The 21320-nt window shown below is 45.5% G+C and overlaps 1 protein-coding gene across 2 annotated transcripts in view; it reads left to right on the top strand.

Annotated features, from left to right (window-relative positions):
- Positions 1 to 4518: 4518 nt before the first annotated feature.
- SETBP1 (SET binding protein 1) overlaps positions 4519 to 21320 on the top strand; it is a 431426-nt gene continuing 414624 nt past the window's right edge. For both annotated transcript variants that reach the window (XM_049900517.1, XM_049900519.1), the window contains exon 1: positions 4519 to 4713. The gene's annotated coding sequence lies outside the window, so the exon portion shown is untranslated. The remainder of the gene's footprint in view (positions 4714 to 21320) is intronic.

A 21320-nucleotide genomic window follows, 5' to 3' on the forward strand; every position in this document is an offset into this window, starting at 1 on the left:
GCACTAATTTTCAGGCGAGCTTCTTTAACAACTTCAGACTTCCTGTGTTTTAGGGTCTGGTTCTCAGACAATCAAAAATTGGTCCACAAAAAAAAAAAAAAAAAAAAAAAATTGGTCCACTAGGGGAAGAGGATGAGAAGAATTCCTGTGATATTCAGCTAGGATTTGAATACAGGTCTCACTCTACCAGCAGATATATAGTTCAGGAGTGGGGCTTTAGCTTTCAGGACTCTTTTATTACTATATATTAAAAATTATTATATGTATTTAATATATAATGTATTATATGTAATTTAGAAGCATGTGTTATGTTCTGGTGATTCAAAGTAGAAATCAAAGCACAAAATACTAATGCCAATCATTCTCTTTTTATATATTTGTTTACACACATATAAATTATTTTCAAATTAATGATAATTACATTAATATGATTATTAATAAACTATAATTTATTGTAATCATATATTTTGTTGTTGTTAGTTGCCATTGAGTCAATCCTGACTCACGGTGAACTCCTGTGTCCAGAGTAGAACTACTCCATAGGGTTGTCAAGGCTGTGACAACAAATTGCTGGGCCTGTCTTCCAAGGTGCCTCTGGGTGGGTTTGAATCTCCATCCGTTCAGCTAGTAGTTGAGTGTTTAATCCTTTGTGCCATCCAGGGACTCCTAATTATATATGAATAGAATAAATATCCTATATATATGTATGGTATCTTTTACTATTTTATTTCATATCATATATATTACAAATATACATTTAAAACATATATCACATATTTTATATCTATCTATCTATCTATCATCTATCTATCTATCTATCTATCTATCTATCTATCTATCTATCTATCTATCTATCTATCTATCTATCTATCTATCTATCTATCTATCTATCTATCTATCTATCTATCTATCACAAACAGTGACAGGACCTCCCCTTTCTTTCCCCTCAACTCACTTCTCATGACCAAAGGATGGGCTAGTTGTAAGAAAGGTCCCCTGGATGAGAAGTCAGGGGGCATGGAGTCTATTCATGGCTTTGCCATAACTGTGGGACCCCAGGCAGTCCATTTAATCTCTTTCTCTTGTTTCCTCAACTTTAAGATGATGGGATTTGACTAGGTGATCTCCCAGATGGACTTTTACTGCACCAACTCTATATATCCTTACCATCTATTATAGTGAATCTTTAATAAGGCATGTGCTTTTCTGAATTGCTTTTCAAGTAAACAGAACAACCCAGGGGGACCCGTGAATATGCCTAGATGATAGGACGGAAAGGACCTGGGCAACAAGCTTTAGTTCTGGCTCAGATGATACAGCCAGCTGTGGGACTGGAAGCAAGTACTTCTGATTTCTGGGACTCAATTTCCCCATTTGGAAAGTGTAGGAAGCGACCTATATGATATTTTAGCTCTCCACAAGCTTTGATCTATGATTTCACAATCATTTACACAAGCAAATGGGCAAATGTCATCTGAATAAAGAGAATGGTAGTTTGACATTAGCATTTTGTGCTTTGATTTCTATTACGTAACACCAGCTCATAACCCCGGCAGATTTTTTTTTTCCCCAAATTAAGCATTACTTTTCTCACTACTAACCATACATGTTGAAAGCGAAGAGCACTCGAAGCACTTGCTGGTGAAAATCAAAGACTACAGCCTTCAGTATGGATTACATGTCAACATAAAGAAAACAAAAATCCTCACAACTGGACCGATTACATAATATCATAATAAATGGAGAAAAGACTGAAGTTGTCAAGGATTTCATTTTATTTGGATCCACAATCAACATCCCTGGAAGCAGCAGTCAAGAAATCAAACAATGTATTGCATTGGGCAAATCTGGTGCAAAAGACCTCTTTAGAGTGTTAAAAAGAAAAGTTGTCACTTTGAGGACTAAGGTGCCCCTAACTCAAGCCATGGTGTTTTCAAATGCCTCATATGTGCATGAAAACTAGACCACGAATAAGGAAGACCAAAGAAGAATTGATGCCTTTGAATTACGGTACTGGTGAAGAATACTGAATATACTATAGACTGCCAGCAGAACAAACAAATCTGTCTTGGAAGAAGTACAACCAGAATGTTCATTAGAGGTGAGGATGGCGAGACTTGTCTCACATACTTTATACATATTATCAGGAGGAACCAATCCCTGAAGAAGGACATCATGCTTGGTAGAGTAGAGGGTCAGCAAAAAAGGGGAAGACCCTCAGTGAGATGGATGGGCACAGTGGCTACACCAACGGGCTCAAGCATAACGATTGTGAGGATGGTCAAAGATGAGGCAGTGTTTTGTTCTGTTGTACATAGGGTCGCTATGAGTCAGAACCTACTTGACAGGACCTAACAACAACAACAATGGTGGCACAATGGTTAAGTGCTTAGCTACTAATCCAAAAACTGGCAGTTTAAACCCACCAGCTGCCCCATGGGAGAAAAGATCTGGAGGTCTGTTCCTGTAAAGGTTACAGCCTAGGAAACCCTATGGGGCGGTTCTACTCTGTCCTATAGAGTCATTACGAGTAGAAATGGACTCAAGGTAACCCAACAACAACCCAGCCATACTCCAATATAAAAGCTAGCAAAAGATCTATCGAAACCTTGCTCCAACCCAGGTCTTCTAATGATGACTAACAGAGGAAAAGTTTGTGGCTAATCAGAATATTCTTCTGAAAAAAAGATGACATCAGGGCTCTTGGGTCAGAGACAACTGTACTGTCTATTCAGGATCAAATTGAACCCCATCCAGAGACCCCACCAGAACAGAGCTGGGGGGCATCCTCTGACCCAGACTCCCTCCACCCCCCACTTCACTGCAAAATTCCTGTGAAGAGTGATGAGACCTGAAGAAGTTCCGAGACCAAACCAGCAGTTGAACCAGTTAAGCAGTGGCTGACATGGTTGGTGAAGGCACACCCCACACTCACCCTCCAAATCGTTCCTCAGTCCAAATTTCCAAAAACTCTCTTACAGAACCTGGTAGTCAGGTATCCTCTCAGAATGAGTTCTGAGTAAACTCTACCTGGAGGACTTTAAGCAAAACCAATCGTGTCTGTCCTATATTGTTCTATAATGTAGAAATGTCCCTGCAGGGTTCGATTCCTCAGTTGTCCTGAAAAGGCCTTATATTGCAGCCCAAATTCAAATACTCAAAGAGATGAAAAATACCACATTTTGGTAGAAACTGAAGACACTCCACCTTGTTCAGTCCCACCACCCTGAATAGGGAACTGCACCGGAACATGCCTTTATCATCTCTCCTCGACCTTCTCCTCATCAAGACTACACTTCTTGAGAATAACGAAAAAATGCACATGAGCACCCGAATGCATACATGCACCTTACCAAAAAAAATAAATCCCTGAGAGTGAAATGTAATTACCAGGGTAAAAAAAAAAAAAATGCACCCAGTTTCCAGAGCCTATCACATCTTGCGCCTCAGAGCAGCTCCCCCCAACACTGCTCCTGTTGTGTCAGATAGTGGCAGTGTTGAGCCCGGGAAGCGGCGCCGAGCCCGCGGCGGTCCCCGCGGCCGCCCAGTCTCCGCGCCTGACTCCGGCGCGCAGGAGCTACTGGGCCGCGAGGGCGCTGGGGAGCGGGAGGGGCGCGGGAGGCGGCGAGCGGTCCCCGAGCGGCCTCCACGAACTGTTTGCCTTCTCCCCCTGCCAGAGCTCCGCTCCCTCCAATTGACCGAAATCCCCCGAGCGCGGGGGTGGCGGGAGAGGTCGCTCGCTCGCTCGCTCCAGGCTGCACCTCCCCCGGCTCCCGCGGGAAGCGGCTCCCGGGCCCGGGAGGGAGCCGTGTGGCCGCCCCCTCCGAAGCAGCTGGCGGGGTGGCGGTCCCTGCTCTGCTCGGCCGCGCCGCGCTCCGACCCTCCCCCTCCCCAGCCCGCGCCCTCCCCCTTCCTTTCACTAGGACTCTGGGACTCGGGAGAGGGCGCGGGAGGCAGGCGCACGGGCCCGACCCCACTCCAGCGCGCGCCGGGACGCGGCGGGCGGCGAGGGGCGCGGCGGGGGCGCGGGGCGGGCGCGGCCATGGAGCGGCGGCGGCGGCGGCGGCGGCAGCACTAGCGAGCGCTGCGGACGAGCAGCGGCAGGGCCGCCCGGCGCCGCGGCCCCAACTGCACAGCTCAGCAAAAGCGCCCTCGCCCTACGCGCGCCGCCTCTGCGCGCCGGAGCCCGGCAACATTTTTGAAAGCTTCACTCCATCCTTGGAAGAACGGGGGGGTGGGGGGGGGGAAGCAGTGACCGGAGAGACGGGGAGAGAGAGACATAATTTTTTTTTTTTTTTTTTTGGCTCCTGCTAAAATTAGCCGGGCTCTCCGCGCGCCGTGCGAGTGTGAGCGAGTGTGTGTGCGTGCGGCGTGTGTGTGTGTGAATGTGATTACTCCCGGACTCCTCGGGCTCCGGAGACGCCATTTTCCCCCTTGATATCTCTCTCCAGAAATCGGTGGCGCGGCGGAGGCGGCCGCGCCGGGCGGGAAGCGCGGGGCCAGCCGGGGCGCCCGCCGCTCGCCGCCGCCTCCGCGCGCCCGGGGGCCCTGGCGCCCCCCCGAGCGAGGGCAGCCCGCCCGCGGCTTGCCGTTTGACAGATGCTCATCGCCATGGAGTTGCAGCAGCAGCACCTTTGGGGGCTCGGCCGAGCGACCGGAGCCAGGATCTGAGCGAACACCGGGGCCAGCGGAGCCGCTGCTGCCGGGACATGGGTGAGCACGCGCGGCGACCTTGGACAGGGAGCCCGGCGCCTAGCCGCCTGCCGCGCCGCTGGCCCCGGTGCGCCCGGGGCCGGGGGCGGCGTGTGTGCCCAGCATGCAAAAGTTCACATTGCCTCGCCGGGGCTTTGACTTTGCACCGGGCGGGAAAGGGGAGACAGGGCGGAGGAGCCGGGATGCGGTTCCCGGTCAGGTTGCCGGGGCTGGGCGCGATTCTGGGCGGCCCGCGGGTGGGCAGCGATGCTGGCTCAATTGAAGTGGCCGGTTGGCGGCTGCGATAATGGAAGCGTCGGGCTGAAGGGCTGGGAGCTTTTTGAGTTTCGCCTAATTGGGCCCCCCTCCCCCCTTGTGCACCCTCCCTTGGTCCCGCCGCCAGCGGCCTGGGCTGGAGCGTATGGCTTTGGTGAAGTGGACTGGACTGGTCAGCAGGATGGGGCAGGGAAGGGGCTGGGAAGGCGGCAAGATATATGCATCCATACACACATACATATATATATATATATATACATTTTGCTCTCTTTGTAACTTGCAGGTTAAGTGGAGCTAGAGAGCTGCATTGTAACCTAGTTGGATTTTTTTTTTTTTTTGAAGGGGGTGAGGGGAAGGATGCGTCAGAATCTAACGTGTCCTTAGTAGAGGAACAGGGGAGAAGTGGTCCAGTCAGCGAAGGTTGGTGTGTGCTTGTGTTGTGGCTGTGTGTTAGTCTTTCTACGAGAATATTAATCAATGGATGTGAGTTTCTTGCTCGTGCTCTCCAGTTTTGGGACTCTGAAAAGACAGGAATTCCCTTAAAAGCAAGACGAATGCCTTTTTCTTTTTCTTTTTTTTTTAAAGCACGCATTGTGTGTGTGTTTCCAGAGGAGCCGTGGGCTTGGGAATTAACGGCAGGCTTCCCCGTTCGGTGGTTTCCAGTGGGAAATCACTCCGGAAAGGGAACCCTTCAGTATCGATTTATTGTTTTTGTCTTTCCGACCATTATCCTTTTGACCAAAATACTCGCTGAGAAGTTCCACCGAGACAAAGTGAGGTAAACTGGACTGGGCAGATCTTTAGCAAGATGGTGATAACGATGATGGTGTTTTTGGTGTCTGTTTGTGATGGAAGCATTGTTGGGTAATAGCAATTTCTGATCGGTACAGCATGCTGATTCTTAAAAAAAAAATTAGTTGCTGCTGAAATGCTATCTTCCTGTCCCCCTTCCCTACACTCTGCAAGCGCCCCCTCCCCGGTAGAACAATTCTGAAATCCGATCCAAGTGGAAATATTTGCATTGGAGATCGGAAAGTAGTGTAATTGGAAGTAGGAGATAAGGCTGGAGCTGCTAGGGGTGTGTGTGGGGGGGGGGCGCGTATTGCCTCCAATGCTGCATTTATTCTTTATGTGCGTCTGTGCGGGGTGTGTGTGTATCTGTCTAAAAGGACTGTTGAGGAAGGATTTCCGATTCGTTTCCGCTTCAAATAAACTGTCCTGATAATCTCATGGTTGACGTCTAATGGCTAAAAGGGCAATTTGTGTGTTTCTTTATCCCTGCAGCAGCTCCCCTCCAGAAGGGCAGTTTATTCTGGGATTCTACAGCAGCTACTCTTCCTTGCCAGTCCCTATTGCCCCCCACCTAACTATCCATACCTTTCTCCCTAAAGTTTGGTTGGAGTCCATGGTCTCTAAGGAAATACTGGGATTACTTACTCTTCTACATTGTTTTTCTTCACTTCCCTTTCATTCCTTCACTCTCTATCCTGTTTTTCTTCTTTTTCCTGTGGATTTGTACTAAAAAATAACGTCACAAAGTAGCTGTCAGCAATACGATCTGACAGTTTGGCCCCATCTCTTACCTCCTTTAGATTACACAGATAAATATGCTCTGCCCCTTCCAAACTCATCTTCAATGGCAAACCGGGTTTGTGTGTGTGCGTGGGGGTGGGGGTGGGGGCAGTGGAGAAGAGGGGGTGGGGGAGCGTGGAGAGGAAGGGTGTTGTTCTATGTCTGCCACATCTGCTACCCTGGGAAGAGACCTGGGCCACTGCAGGGAGAGTTTCCTTTGCACGTCCCAGTTAGATGTTGCTTGGCTAGGATTGGGAGGCGGGGCCAAGTGGCCTGCGGCGTGGAGGGCGGAGAAAGTTTGTAGCACTTTAAAATGTAGACAGTTTACAACACCTCCCTTTTCTCCAGCTTTCTGTGGCTTTCCTGATCCCTAAACTCCTGGAGGGAGGAGTGTTCTCATCTGGCCAGCCCTGGAGTCCCAGATTTCAGAGCGAAATTGAAGGTGCTGTGTTTTCGGGCTGCGCTTGATCAGATTGCCTGCTACCAGAAAAGAGTGTTAGAAGAGTGTTTGGGGGCAGAGCAGAAGAGGAGGAAGCCAGCAAGTGTGGTTGAACCCAGAGTATTTGCAAACTGTAGGGAGAGTAGCCCAAGAAGGTATGGAGACCTGGCGCTCAGAGAGTTCCGCTTGGCGCATGGCATCCCCCCTCCCGGTTTAGAATAAGTCTTGTTGGTCTTGGGGAGTTGAATTGGTTTAAGAGCTGGGCAGCGGGAGCTGCTAGCCACAAGAGTAACTTGAGCTGAGCTGGGGGAGGAGGTGGTGACTGCATGCAATCAGGAGCCAGAGGAGGGAACCTGAAGTGTCTCTCTTACCAGGGAAAATAGATGTGTCACTGGAATAAACAAACTGGAGGTGGGGGAGGGGATGGCTTGTAGTGAACGTTAGGAGGAGCTTGTAAGAGGCAGCAACCTTCGTTAGGAAGGGGGCCACTTCTAGCTGGGGAGAAAATATCAGCTGCCTTATACATTCATGACTGGGCTAGACAAGTGAAGGGTTGTTATCTGGTCTTTTGTATGTGAACATCCAAATGTTAGAGGGAGGCTCAGTTTGAACTTCACACAGGAGACACATAGGGGTAGCCCGCAGTGAACCAAACAGCCCTTTAGTGTCATGAGAGTTTCTGGTCATGTGCAGAGCTCATAGCAAGCGGTTTTGTAAATAACCTGACCTCAAAGGAGGGTTGGAGGAAAAGAGAAAACAGTGCTTGAAATCTTTGCAGAAGGTAGTTGAAAATGGTCAGTGGGGAGAGGCAGGAGGCAGAATTTTGCTGAAGAAGAAACAAATAAATAGGTAGGTACTTTCCCCCTAGAGTCCCCATTCCATTTCTGCTGTTATCTTGACTTTCAGTTCCATTAGGGGCCTAATCGATACTTCTCTGGCACAAACATGAGGGTCTGGGAGAAGAACATTGTCTCAACCTGATCCTTATTTTTAGTTGTACTTTAATCTCTGCTCTGAAGCTCCTATGCAATATGCAGAAGGAGGAAGATGAGAACTAGTTAAACCGATGGGACATCCTTTCTGGGTTCCTGTGGAGTCACTGAAACTTGGCTGGGCCTCAGCCTCCCAGAATGCCAATTTTTCCCTTGGAGACTTGAAGTTTTAATTGAAACCAGAAAGCTGTTGAAGGCAGATCCAGCCAATGAAACCCTGTTTTCTCTGCTGCTCAGGAACGGGAAATAAATAATAATTTTTTTTTTTTTTTGCTCATGGCATTTGAAATTACTTCAGTTTTGCTCTGGCCAGAAGAATGGGGTAAATTATCATTAACACATTAGCGTTTGAAGCAGTTTCCTTGTCTTAAAAACTGGGCTGATGTTAGTGAGTTAGTTCGGGGACCCACCATGTGGGAGAGTCCTTACAGGAGGGAAAAAGGCTGCTCTTGTCCTGAAGGGTTAGCAGCACTATGTAGAAAAAAAAAAAAAAAAGCCACACAGAATCCTGGGGCCATCATTTTGCTTCCCTGGTCCTCTGGTTCCAGTAAAGAAGGGAACAAAACAATCCAATCCTATTACTGTCCTGTGGCATAGTATGAAACCTGGTGAAGTTCTCAAAATGTTTTGGGCCAGGATTGAGCAAAGAGCTCTACTGTTGTACGTATAGTCATAGGCTTGGGGCTTCTAGAGCCATTTCTAAAGGTGACCCTGTGTTTCACAAACTCCAGGAAGTTGCAGACACATTGGCCAGCCAAATGCTTGATAGGTGCAGAAAAGAAAATACCAAGAGGCCCACACATTGGACTTCAAGCACACAGGAGAAAAAGGCCATCCTACATTTTTGTTTGGCTCAGAGTTTTCATTTCCATTTCACTGGAGCCCTGGTGGCACAGTGGTTAAGACCTTAGCTGCAAACCAAAAGGTCAGCAGTTTGAATCTACCAGCCACTCCTTAGAAACCTTATGGGGCAGTTCTCTGTCCTACAGGGTTGATATGAGTTGGAACTGACTTGGCAGCAATGAGTTTTATCTTTCACTTAGACCCTGATGCCCCCTTAGAGATACCAAGTTGGGGCAATATAAGGTTTTGGGGGAACTTGTGACCCTAGACAACTGAGGCCAACTTAGTGGCCCTTCTGGCTCTCTTTTAGAAGTCTTATAGGTTCAGATCACAACAGCTTTCCTTTCAGCATTTTTTTTTTAATCCCCTTAGAGGGTGGGCTCGAACATACCAAAGATGATGGAAATGATTCAGGACTAGGGACAGCATTTTGTTCTGATATACATAAAATCAGTTGTCCCTGGGTGGCACAGATGGTTAAGTGCTGGACTGCTAGCAGAAAGGTCAACAGTTCAAACCCATCCAGAGGCATCTTGGAAGACAGGCCTGGCAATCTGCTTCTGACAGGTCACAGCCTTGAAAACTTTAAGGAGCAGATCTACTTTGCACACATGGAGCCACCATGAGTAGGAATGAACTTGATGGCAACCAGCAGCAACAGCAGCAACACACTTAAAGTCACCATGATCTGAAACTGATTCAAAGGCAGCTACCACCACCAGAGGGTACCCTGTAAATTTAAGGAAACGCTATTTTTTTTAATGGGCTCTGACTTCGAAACCTATAGTTGATGTTCTGTCTAGATCAGAGCAAAGGATGCCAGGGTCAAATGGAGTATGTGAGCAGCCCTGAAGTCTACAGGATCCCTGGGAGGAAGCAGCCACACCCTCCCAGGAGGTGATGATGGGTTATGAGCAACAGAACCACATAAAATAATTATAGACAGAGCCAGCTGAGCTGACCCCCCGGCAGGCAGAGGCGGCTTTTACATTGCTTTCTTTACATTGCTGGAAAGGGACAGGGGATGAATGGTGAGCAGATAAGCATTTCAGAACTTCAAATGCTTAGAAATTATGTTTTCCTGACTACAGTGGTTAAGAGCTTGGCTGGTAATCAAAAGGTTGGCAGTTCAGATCCACCAGTCGCTCCTTGGAAACCCTATGGGGCAGTTCTACCCTATTCTATAGGGTCACTATGAGTCAAAATTGACTCAGTGGCAATGGTTTTAGTTTTTTGCCCCAGCTTATCTTTTCCTATCAAAAATACTCCTTTTTATGTGCGTGGCACTTTGTCCTTTTCAAAAACATCTATCTATCATAACCTCTCCTTGATTCTCCTGAGGAGGAAGGCTAGATAAGCATTTTATCCCCATTCAGAAACTGGTCCACTGAATTGCCTGAAGTAACAGGAGTTGGTGCCAGACCTGGGATCAGACTGCTGTGGTAAGGTGTGAAGAGCCTCACACCTGAAGTGATGAGATCTGGGTTGGATCCTGTCTCTACAACTTCCCAGCTAAATGACCCAAGGCGAGTTATTTAACCTCTTTGAGCCTCAGAAACCTAATCAGTAAAATAGGGATAAAGATGCTTTACCCTGCCGACTTCACAGGGATGGTGGGATTACATAATACCACCTAATTTCTGTAATTGAGCTCTGGGAGGATTTCCCTGCTGCCTTGGAAACTAGTGCCTGGCACGATCATCACCATAGCCCAGAGATTAGTAGCTCCTTGGCAGACCAGGAATATCCACCTGTGCCTCTTGTGTTCTAAGATAGTCAGGGAATTGTTGTTTTCTACTCTTGAGTTGACTCATGACAAATATTTTTTAACAAATTTGAATTATTATTATTACTTTTAAATCAGTTTAATTATTGCAGAAGAAAGGCCTGGTGATCTACTTTCATAAGATTAACCCAAAGTCAAACCAAACCCATTGCCATCGAGTCAATTCTGACCCGTGTGTTGGAGAGCAGAATTGCTCCATAGAGTTTTCTTGGCTTTAATCTTAAGGACCCCTGGTGGCGAAGTGGTTAAGAGCTATAACTGCTAACCAAAAGGTTGATAGTTCAAATCCACCAGCCACTCCTTGGAAACCATGTGGGGCAGTGTTACTCTGTCCTATAGGGTTGCTATGAGTTGAAGTAGATTCATGGCAATGGGTTTGGTTTTTTGGTTGGAATCTTAATAGAAACAGATTGCTAGACCTTTCTTCCACAGTACCACTGGGTAGGTTCAAACTACCAACCTTTAGGTGAATAGTTGAGTGCAAACTCTGCAACACAGCCATCGAAACCCTGTGGAGTGCAATTCTCCTCTGAAACATATGGGGTCCTCATGAGTTGGAATCATACTATGGTACCATGCCATGCATACCTGTGGCTCAGAGTCTCAGAGAATATCCATTTTAGACCCAAGGATGTATTGGTGTTCAGGAAATGCTTTTTGACTTAACACTGAGGAGAAGAGAAGGGAAAAGACATGAAGGCCCACAAAAGGGAGGTTAGGGGAAAAGAGAGAGAGGGTGAGTCCCCATCGGTGAACCCCAGTGGCTAAGCAGTCACATTCAGGACAGAGAGTTCTGAAAAGAAAAGAACTCTCTAAAGAAAAGAACCAATAGCAGGATTGCCTCTGTCCTAGCAACAGCAGGAAGTTCCTACGATCAGGAAAGCTCTTCACAGTCCGTTTACTTCCCGACTCTTCTGTGCCCTTCCTCTTACCTTTCCCCTGATACCTGGCTCGGCCTGTCCCACAGTTTGTACCAGGCACCTTGCAGTGTTCTTCCAGTGCACCCCATTTTATGCAACACCCATGGGCCTCTGCTCCTGTCAGATTGGTTTCCTTGCTGACCCTGGGAGCTCTGTACGCCTGTGCACCTCCACACCTCCGTACACCTGCCAAACCCCGCCACCCCCATAGTGTCCCCACAGCTTCCCTTGGATGTCGTGCACCATCCAGCCTCCTCAGTGTGGATTTGCTAGTCACTCCAGACCAGCCCTCAGTGCCTCCACCACAGGTCGCAGAATGCTTCAGGTGTAAAGCCCTTTCCTGGCACTCAGCATATTATGCTGCTTTGCTGTTTGTTGTCCCTTACTTTCCCAGGCTGTGAGCTCCTTGAAGTAAGGGGCCACGTTAATCCCAAAGAGCCCAGCACCTGCTCATGAATGCTTTTGGTCGCGTGAGTGAATCAGAAATTGTGTAGAAATAGAATATTAAAAATAAATGCCATTTAAGGTGTATCAGAGCTCTGCATTATGAAGCAACGTAATGAGGACATAGACAAAGAAAATAAGAAACACTTATGCTAGTAAGAACCCTTACTTTATTTTTTTTATATTTATGGCTATTTTTCAGAGACAATTGACCAATCTCAGTTTCTGCCTCAAAGCTTACAAGTTAACCAAGTTTTATCGCATGTGAGTCCTTGCAGCCACTGATTCATTAATTCATCCAATCATCAAATATTTATTAAGTACCTGCTAGAGTCTTGATGGAAACCCTGGTGGAGTAGTGGATAAGTGCTACGGCTCTTTACTAAGAGGTCAGCAGTTTGAATCTACCAGGCGCTCCTTGGAAACTCTAGGGGGCAGTTCTCCTCTGTCCTATAGGGTCGCTATGAGTCGGAATTGACTCAAAGGCAGTGGGTTTGGGTTTTTTTTTTTAGAGAGTCTTGTCATGACTCTAGCACACACTGCTCTTGATTTTTTCTTAAAGTTCCAATTGCATTTTGTGTCTCCCACACTCATTTTGACACTTAACCTTGCAGTCTTCTTTGTTATTTAAGTTGAAGTGCTTCCCTGTTCCTCAGTGACTGAGTGACTTAGCCATTGTGGAATGAAGTCTGAGCAGAGAAAGGGACCCAGAGGGGAACGTTCCAGGGAGAGGCTAGAGAGCCAGGCTGCAGGCTGGGATGGGCCTCTCTCAGCTTATGATGTGGGGCATCACATATCTTACGCTACCATTTGACTCCTTAGCTTGACCCAGCACAAAGTGTAAGGGCTTGGGTTGATATGGAAGGTCCCTCCCACCTGTGAAATCCTACCATTCGATGCCTTGAAGCATCCTGGGGATTTTGATCTGATCACTTAAAGCTCCGGGCTTTTTAAACCCATTTAGTAATACCCCAACAACCGTCCAAACCAAGCCCATTGATGGTTAATGCACTTGGTTAAGTGGTAATGCATTTGAGAGAGTTAGGGATAGGGAAGGTGGTGCCCTTGGATAAATGGAATCAGAAGAAGCCCCCCAGTCAGAACAGGAGAGCCAGGCTTAGAGGACAGGGAAGGAGAGAAGAGTTGACGGCGAGCTAAGTATGAAGAAATACCACAAAGAACGATGTGAAAGGAAGAAAAGGATTAAATTTCCTACATTGTCTTGAAGACTGGTCCTCTTTGGTGAATGATGGAGGAAATACAAGGGAGATGGTACAGATGAAGATAGCTTCTGGAAAATCCAGAAGAGATTCTTAATCTGGGCTTTGTTATAGTTTCTTGTGCCCAGTAGAGATTTGGAGTCTCTGCTGTGAATGCTTCACAGATCTCATGGATACAGGGGGCTGGGGATCATTGCTTCAGGTGGATTTGACAGGGCATCAGGGCTGGAGCTGTGCCTGTGTTACTGGGATGTCCTCTCAGTCCACACAGCACCTGGCCTGTCCTGCCACACACACGTGTTCACTGACGGAAGACAAGCTGGTGGGCTGGTTTACAAGCATGTTGACATCAGAGGGGGTGGCCCATAGTTTCCAATGCCAGAGGCCTCTGTGATTTGGATTGAGGTAGGAGCTGGAAAGCTGGGCTTTTATTGAGACCCTGGGAAAATTCACTGGGACTTCTGACTCACATAGGAGCCACTGGTTGGATATTTAGGAAGGGAAAGGTTTTGCATGCTGTTGAGATGCTGCAATTACTTTTACCCCAGAACCTAGAGAAGGGTTTAGGATAGGAAGGAAAAAAAGAAAAAGAAGAAGCAGCAATGCTGTTAGCCAGACCGGGTAAAAAGAAATTTCTTCATTATCACTTCTGTTTTCTGAGGATTTACAGTTCTGTCAGTGGAAAGGTTTGAACTTGGGGAGCTTGAAGTTTGAACTCAGGGCTAGGGAGTTATGGAGGTCTGAACTGGATGGATCCAACATGGGAACCTGAGAATGGTCCTCAAAAATAGATGCGGCATCTATGTGCTTGTAAGACAGCAAGTCCCGTGCAGTCGTTGGTGGCTGTGTTTGTGTTAGATCTGTTGACCTTTTGTTATTTAAACAATGAGATCCTTGAATTTTTTTTTATTAAAGTATTGATTAATATTGGTGGCTAAAAAAGGGTGATTTGATGTGAAAGCCCTGTGGGTGTTTTTTTTCTGCTCGTTACTTTGCACCCTGGAGCTCGATTACAATCTGTTTTTTTGATCCACAAGGATTTAGTGACATCTCAGCCCTGCAGCTTGTATGAAACAGTTGTGCCTAGCAGTCTGGGGAAAAAAAGGACTGGCAGGAGACTTGGCTCTTGCCCTGGGAGAGTGGACGGTATATCTGGAAAGATATACTTAACTCACATTGGAAGCATGAGTCTGTGGCTAAAGTGGGAACATGATCCACGGTACAGTTATGCTATTCACACGATCAGGGCTGAGGTGCAGTCAGGGAAGACTTCATGGAGGATATGGTTGTGGATTTTGATGAAAGAAGTAGAATAAGGCAACATTCTTGGTGGGTAGAATAGCTTTGGCACAGGGGCAGAGGTAGGACAAAGTTCACTTGTGAATTTGGAGTTGCCACAGTGAAATGGATGCTAATTGTGAACATGTGCTACGCCTGGCCACCCTGAATAGGGAGGTTCAACTGGTTGATCTGGGTGGGGGCAGGCCAGCCACGGCACCTTGCAGTGTTTTCTGAGTGAACCCCATTTTACCCGATGCACACTTGTCACGTGGGTAGTCTGAGATCTTTTGTCCATGGAAGGAGGGACAAAACCCAAAGCTCTTTAAGATGAGTCTCTTCCACCTGTTCAGGGTCTTAATTCAAGTTCCCCAACTTCTCAACTCTTCAGCAAAATTGATTTACTCATTAACATTTAAACAAGAGTGTAATCAGCCCCTGATGGGTGCTTTGGGGAACGCTACACATGGAGAGGACAGAGTCTGCCCTCAATCTGGCTGGAAGATGCCATAACTCAGGAAAACTAGTGGATAGCAGCAGTGAACAGCCATCAAGTGCTTAGTAACTCTACTGTAGTGGAGTGCAGGGAAGGCCAGCATCTCCAGGGGTTGGGCGGATCAGGGAGAGCTTCAAGCAGGAGATGGGACTTGAACTGAGTCCTGAAAAATGGGATAGGTACATAGTTGCAGGGAAGATATTATAGGTAGGAATAAGTGTGGTGTTTCCCAGAGGCAGAAAGGAGACCAGTTTGACACAGGGCTCTATGGGGTGGTAGGCAGCAAGACAGATAGGGTGGGCTCCTATGAAATGTGGATCTGTCACTGAAGGTTTCAGAATTCAGGGAGAATGGGCTGAAGAACAGGTCTGAGGAGCAGGAGAGTGTGCCAGTTGATGACTTCTACATGTACCACTGGAGAGAGAACCCAGACATCTGACCGCCGCGCCCAGCACTAGGTTCTGTCAGCCACTAGCTCTTTAGTTTGGGACTCAAAAGAGGTATCTTTAGGACAGAAACTCCAACTATATATAAGCAAGGCATAGCAATTGAATTGACCAGTATGGGGAACATAAAACCTTTATGACACTGATACCTCCAGGTGCGTAATATATATTTGGAGAAAAACATATACAAGTTTCAGTAATGATGCCGTGTTTCAGTGACAGCCCAAGATAGCTAGATGTGAGATATCAGAAAGGAAGGGAAGTGGGAGCTAATATTTATTTAGCTATCTGGTGTGCCTGGCATCTGCTTCGTGGCAGAAGCACAAACATATAAGTGTTATTTTATACTTTATGGTCAAATGACAATGACTAAACCGATTGCTGGATCAGATGGTTAAGAAGTTAAGGAATTTGAATTAAGACTAGACAGGTAGTGGGACTGATGTTAAATGGCCTAGAAAAAATGAGCAAGGAATGTGTTATCTGTTAGAGCATTGATTTTAGCCACACTTATTTTCATCCCCAATTTACAAATAGCATGGCAGAGGACGAGAGTTCCTGGGTGCTACACAAATGGGTAATATACTCAACTGCTAACTGAAAGGTTGGTGATGTGGGTACACCCAGAGGCACCAGGCCTTTCTGGTGATATACTTCCCCAAAATCAGCCATCGAAAACCCTACAGAACACGGTTCTACTCTGACATACATGGGGCCATCATGAGTTGGCTTCAACTCAACGGTTATTAATGCTGGATATTTGAAGACTGGTGATGATGTGGTTCAATGGAAAGCAGATGATCTTTGAAGTCAGAACTACCTCTGGGATTCTAACAGATCTCATCTGCAGAGTGGACATGCTGAGGGTTAAATAAATTAAGGAACTTAAAGCACCTGTAATATACCAGCTACATGTGAAAAGTTAGGTTCCTTTTCTTTACCATGTGACTCTCTCTACTCTACCTTGCCAAGAAATACTCTGATCACAGTTACTTCTTAGATGCCTACCATATTTAACCTATGTTTGTGCTATTCTGTATATACTGTTTACTTTTTCCCTTGAAGGGGCCTGTGAAGAAAATGGAAAGGTCAGATGAGAAAACTGAAGTGATGTGACAGGTCAGGTGGTAACTGCTTTTAGAGCTCATGTATTCAGAGGCATCTATGAAAAGCTGGCTTCACTTTGTGTTTTAGAGACATCATGATATAAGAGCATGGACTTTGGAATCATAAAAATCTGGATTTGATTATACATCTGCCATAGTCATTGTATGTCCTTGAACAATTCATTAACCTTTCTGTACCTTCATTTCTATGTATGTAAAATGAGAATAGGATCTTCTACATCATAGAGTAATTGTAAGGAATAAATTGATAATAACTGTAATGAGCTCAGCATAGGCCATTGGTATGTTTACCTCCTCTTTCCCTCCAAGTATGCCCTTTCTTTCACTGCATTGAGGAGCACAAGCAGCAAGTGGTACATCAGAGTCAGAACTCGGCCTGGAAATGCGAGGATCGACCCAGCCAGTTTTGTAGAGATCTTTCCCTTAGGAGCCAACACCCAAGACGCATTCTGTTGTTTCATGTTATTGATTTTCAGAGATGGTATTTTCTATTTCTGCAGATAGAGCTGAAACTTCTGGTTACTGGACAGTGTGCCTAGCCTTAAAGGTCTTATTCTGCTTCATTCCCAGTCTTGGAGGTCTCTGAGCACAGGGTTTGATGCTGTATCTAGTTTTAGTATTGTCTTACACTCAGAGCAACGCAACCACACAGAGATACAGAAATGGTGGGCTCTGATACAGGTGTGGGAGGCAATGGCCCTGCCTTTGAAGGACTTCTGTTTGTCAAGTTGAAGAGACAAGGTTCAACATCTGATAATGTCAGAGATGTATGGGACCAAAATGTTCTCATTTCATCTCCTCATCCTGTAGATGAAGATGAGGTGGCCCAGGGAGGAAAAAGAACTTGTACAAGGTCACCTAGCTCTGAGTGGCAGAGCAGGGAATTGAATCTGGGATTCCTGACTGAACCCAGTGATTGTTTCCTCCATGAGGCAAACTGAGAACAAGAAGAAAACAATATCAAATAAGAGCAAACTCAAATAACAGGTACAAATGTGGTTCCAGTTGTGTAGGGCAATGGAGGAGGCTGAAGTCCTGGTCCCTCAGAGCTTTACTTAGGATCTGTGATGAGAAGGTAACATGCAGCCAATGTTGACTTGGGCAACACAGATTATGGGAGTCAGTCAAATTTATAAAAAAATTTGAACATCTACTAAGATGATCCCAATATGTTATTTCATAAATATTATCTCATTTAATCTTCAGTTACTTCTCAGAATAACCCTTGAGGTAGGATTATTATCTAATTTCCAAATAAACTCTGAACAGATTAAGTAAAATTTCCAAGAACTCATGGTCACTAAGTAGAAAAGAGAGGAGAAACGTGGCTTGGGCTCTTAACTGTGTGTGTTCACTGTGCTGCTGTGAACTGTGGTGGTTATTGTTATTGTCAGTTGCCACTGAGTCTATTCCGACTCATGGTGACCCCGTGTGTACAGAGTAGAACATCTGCAAAAAGATTACCAGGCCTGTCTCCTGAGGCACCTCTGGGTGGATTTGAGCCTCCAACCTTCAGCTAATAGTTGAGTGCTTAACTGCGCCACCCAGAGACTCCTATAACTGTGGTAGTGACCCATTTAAAACATGGCATCTTTCCTCATGGAGCTCCCAGTCTAATGGGAGAGACAGATAAGTGAATGAAACATTGCAACAGTTTGCCACATGCTCTCATAGCAGGGAAGTAAGACCATCTGTGTGTGTGTGTGTGTGTGTGTGTGTGTGTGTATGAGAGAAAGAGGGAAGAAGGGTAAGGAATAGAAAAGGGGGGGTCTTCCTGAAGAAGGTGAAACTTGACCCAGTTCTTAAAGGGTGACTTTGAGTAACCAAGTGGACAGACGAGAAAGGGCAGGGCAGCCAGAAGAACTAGAAGGGAACCATTCCCAGGAATGCAAATCACTGGGGGCTTGGAGAACTGTACCTCCTGAGATATGGCTGGAGCATGTAGCGGGCACAGTACTTGGGATGCTGCTTAATGGAGGAAAACTGTGAGCAGGATCATACCATACAGGTGTGTAGTATAAAGAAGCCACTGAGTCAGAACTTCCTCCTCTGCTGTAGACTGTTGGTATATTTGGGGTATCAGAGAACCGTGGGTGCAGAGCTGTCTTTGTCCTTGCCGATTGAGAGCTGGGGAAGGGTTGAGTCACTTCATCCATTTACCAGCGTTTATGGAGCAATTACTCCAGGAGTTTCTGCAGCAGGAAGGATTTCAGAGACACATCATTCAACATCACAGGCACCCAAGTCAAATGGTGTCTGCTGGCCTTTGATGCAGCCTCTCATTCAACATTCACTCAGTGAATAATTTGGAGAGCCTCTCCATGTGTCAAGGACTGTGCCAGACTCTAAAGATACCATCTTGAGCAAAATAGACACAGCTAGCTACCCTCAGGGGCTTACTGTCCAGTGGGGAAGGCAGACTTGAAATCAACAGTGGCACATGTATTTAATTATAAAATGTATTAAGTGCTAGGAAAGAAAAGTCTTATGTTATAAACACACAGAGCGGAAAGTCCTGGTTGTGTTTGAGAAGCTCAGGAAAGAGTTTTCTGGAGAAGTGATATTTGACCTGAGCCTGAAGGATGAAGAGAAGTTATCTAGAGGGGGCAGGAAGAGGATCCCAGATGCTGGCAAAGTCCCCCCAAGCGGGAAAATCAACTTCTGATTCCCCATCCTAAACACCATAGAAGACATAAAGAATGATAAAACTCAACCACCTCCAAAGCCAAAGTCAGACAGTCTCTTGCTAGAATCTGAGAGGAGATTCTTATAAGTATAGGCTGATGGGCATAGGTTGAAAATAGTTACTTCCGTATCTAGGACCAAACACCATTCTTTCACACTATCTGCCCCCAAAGATCAGAACTCACGATTTGTGTCAACCAGAAAAGTAAATAGTCATCAGGTCTGCTGTATAGGCAGCTTTCATAAGACAACTAAAGACTCCCTAACATCATTATATGTATTCTGACATCATTATACATATTCCCAAAGGCTATAATTCTCACAAGACAAAAGGGCAAGACTGGAGGGGAGAGGTTTGGGAAGAGTGGCCGTGGGACATTCACTTTGGGCAGAAGCACTTCCTCAAGTAAAGTTCTAGGGTAGACATCAAGAGTCCTGGTCACAACGCACATTTTGTGGATTTAAGCTATTCAGAATTTCAAAGCATCCAGCAGAAGAATCCCTTCTTAGTCCAGCAAAACAGTAACAGATGGATGTCTACTGTCAGTGATGTTCTACCGGTTGCCATTGAGTCATTTCTGACTCATGGTGACCCCATGTATGTCGGAGTAGAACTTGGCTCCATTGGGTTTTCAATGGCTGATTTTTAGAAGTAGATCATCAGGCATTTCTTCCAAGGCACCTCTAGGTGGATTCTAATCTCCAACCTTTTGGTTAGCCATCAAGTGTATTAACTGTTTACATGACCCAGGGAATCCTAGTGGTGTTCTAGTAAGTCCTTAACATCTGGCTCTCCAGACTTATAAAAACAAAAGAAAGAAAGAAATGACCAGCCCTGATTTGCAGTTTGCTAATTCTTATGGTGTATATACTCCCACCATGCCAAGTTCAAGCTACCAACTGAGTTCAGTGAATTTGGAGTTGGGAAGAGATACAATGGGCTCTCCTGAGCCCACAGGGGCTGGTTTCAGCTCATAAGTGTTACTCCTCCTTAGAGTCTGAGGTAATAGCTGACAACAACAATAACTTCAAAGGAGGATTTGGCTAGCTTCAAGGTGGATGGAAGGTAAAGTTAAAAGCAGTCTAATACCTCTGTAGGTCAATGAGGTATCTATGTGAATCTCTCCTCATTAGTGTATGAGTAAAGAGAAAGAATTCAGGGTGAAGCCTTAAGTGGAAAAACACTCAAAACAAGGCAAAAGAACAATACCCTGAAAATTATTTACTACAGCAGCAAAATAAGAATTTTCAAAAGCTGCTTGACATCCACAGTAGGAAGAAGGCTGACCTCAGTGGAACAGGAGCATAAAGTAGCAAGCATGAAGCTTGCCATATGAAAGGACATCAGAATCAGCTGAAAGAAGAATGAATAAAGAAGGATTGTAAGGAAACACAATGTACAATAGAAGAATTAAAAATCCACAGTAAAGTCAATAAAGGCAAAAGGAATATGAGGAATATAATGAAATTGATATTAGGGAGGACCAAATAGGATATGTTCTCCCAGGATGCAAAGGAAAGAGATAAAAACATTGAAAGAGAAAATGATAGAAATAGAGAACAGAGATGAGAGTTCAAAACTAAGAGTTACAGGAAGACTTTAGAAAGAACCCAGAACCACTGAGTGGAAGAAATAACTAAAGGAATAATTGAAAGGAACATGCTGAAGTAGAAAAATCCTGCACCTACAGATCCAAAAGGCTCATCTTATTTCGGTAAAACCAAAGGAAAAGAGATCCACACTACACTTATTTTGTCAATAAAAAACTAACATAAACTTTGGTCTCTATACATTCATCTATTCTTGTCTTTTTATGAGGGTAAGGTCATAACAATATTTTTCCTTTTGTGATTGATTTATTTCACTCAGCACAATGCCTTCAAGCTCCATCTATATTTGTAGCATGTATCAAGACTTCGTTTCTCCTGCTGGCTAAGTAGTATTGGATTAGGGCTCTACAGCTATTTACTGTAATTGATACCAATAAGTTGTACACCTGTAAAAAGTTGAATTGGGAAAAGCTGTGTGATACATGTATTTACAACAATGACAAAAAAAAAAAAAGCGTAGCTGCTGAAACTGCTTATGTACAACCAAAAACCA

Source organism: Elephas maximus, chromosome 11 (assembly GCF_024166365.1).
Source record: "Elephas maximus indicus isolate mEleMax1 chromosome 11, mEleMax1 primary haplotype, whole genome shotgun sequence".
NCBI classification, from domain to species: Eukaryota; Metazoa; Chordata; class Mammalia; order Proboscidea; family Elephantidae; genus Elephas; species Elephas maximus.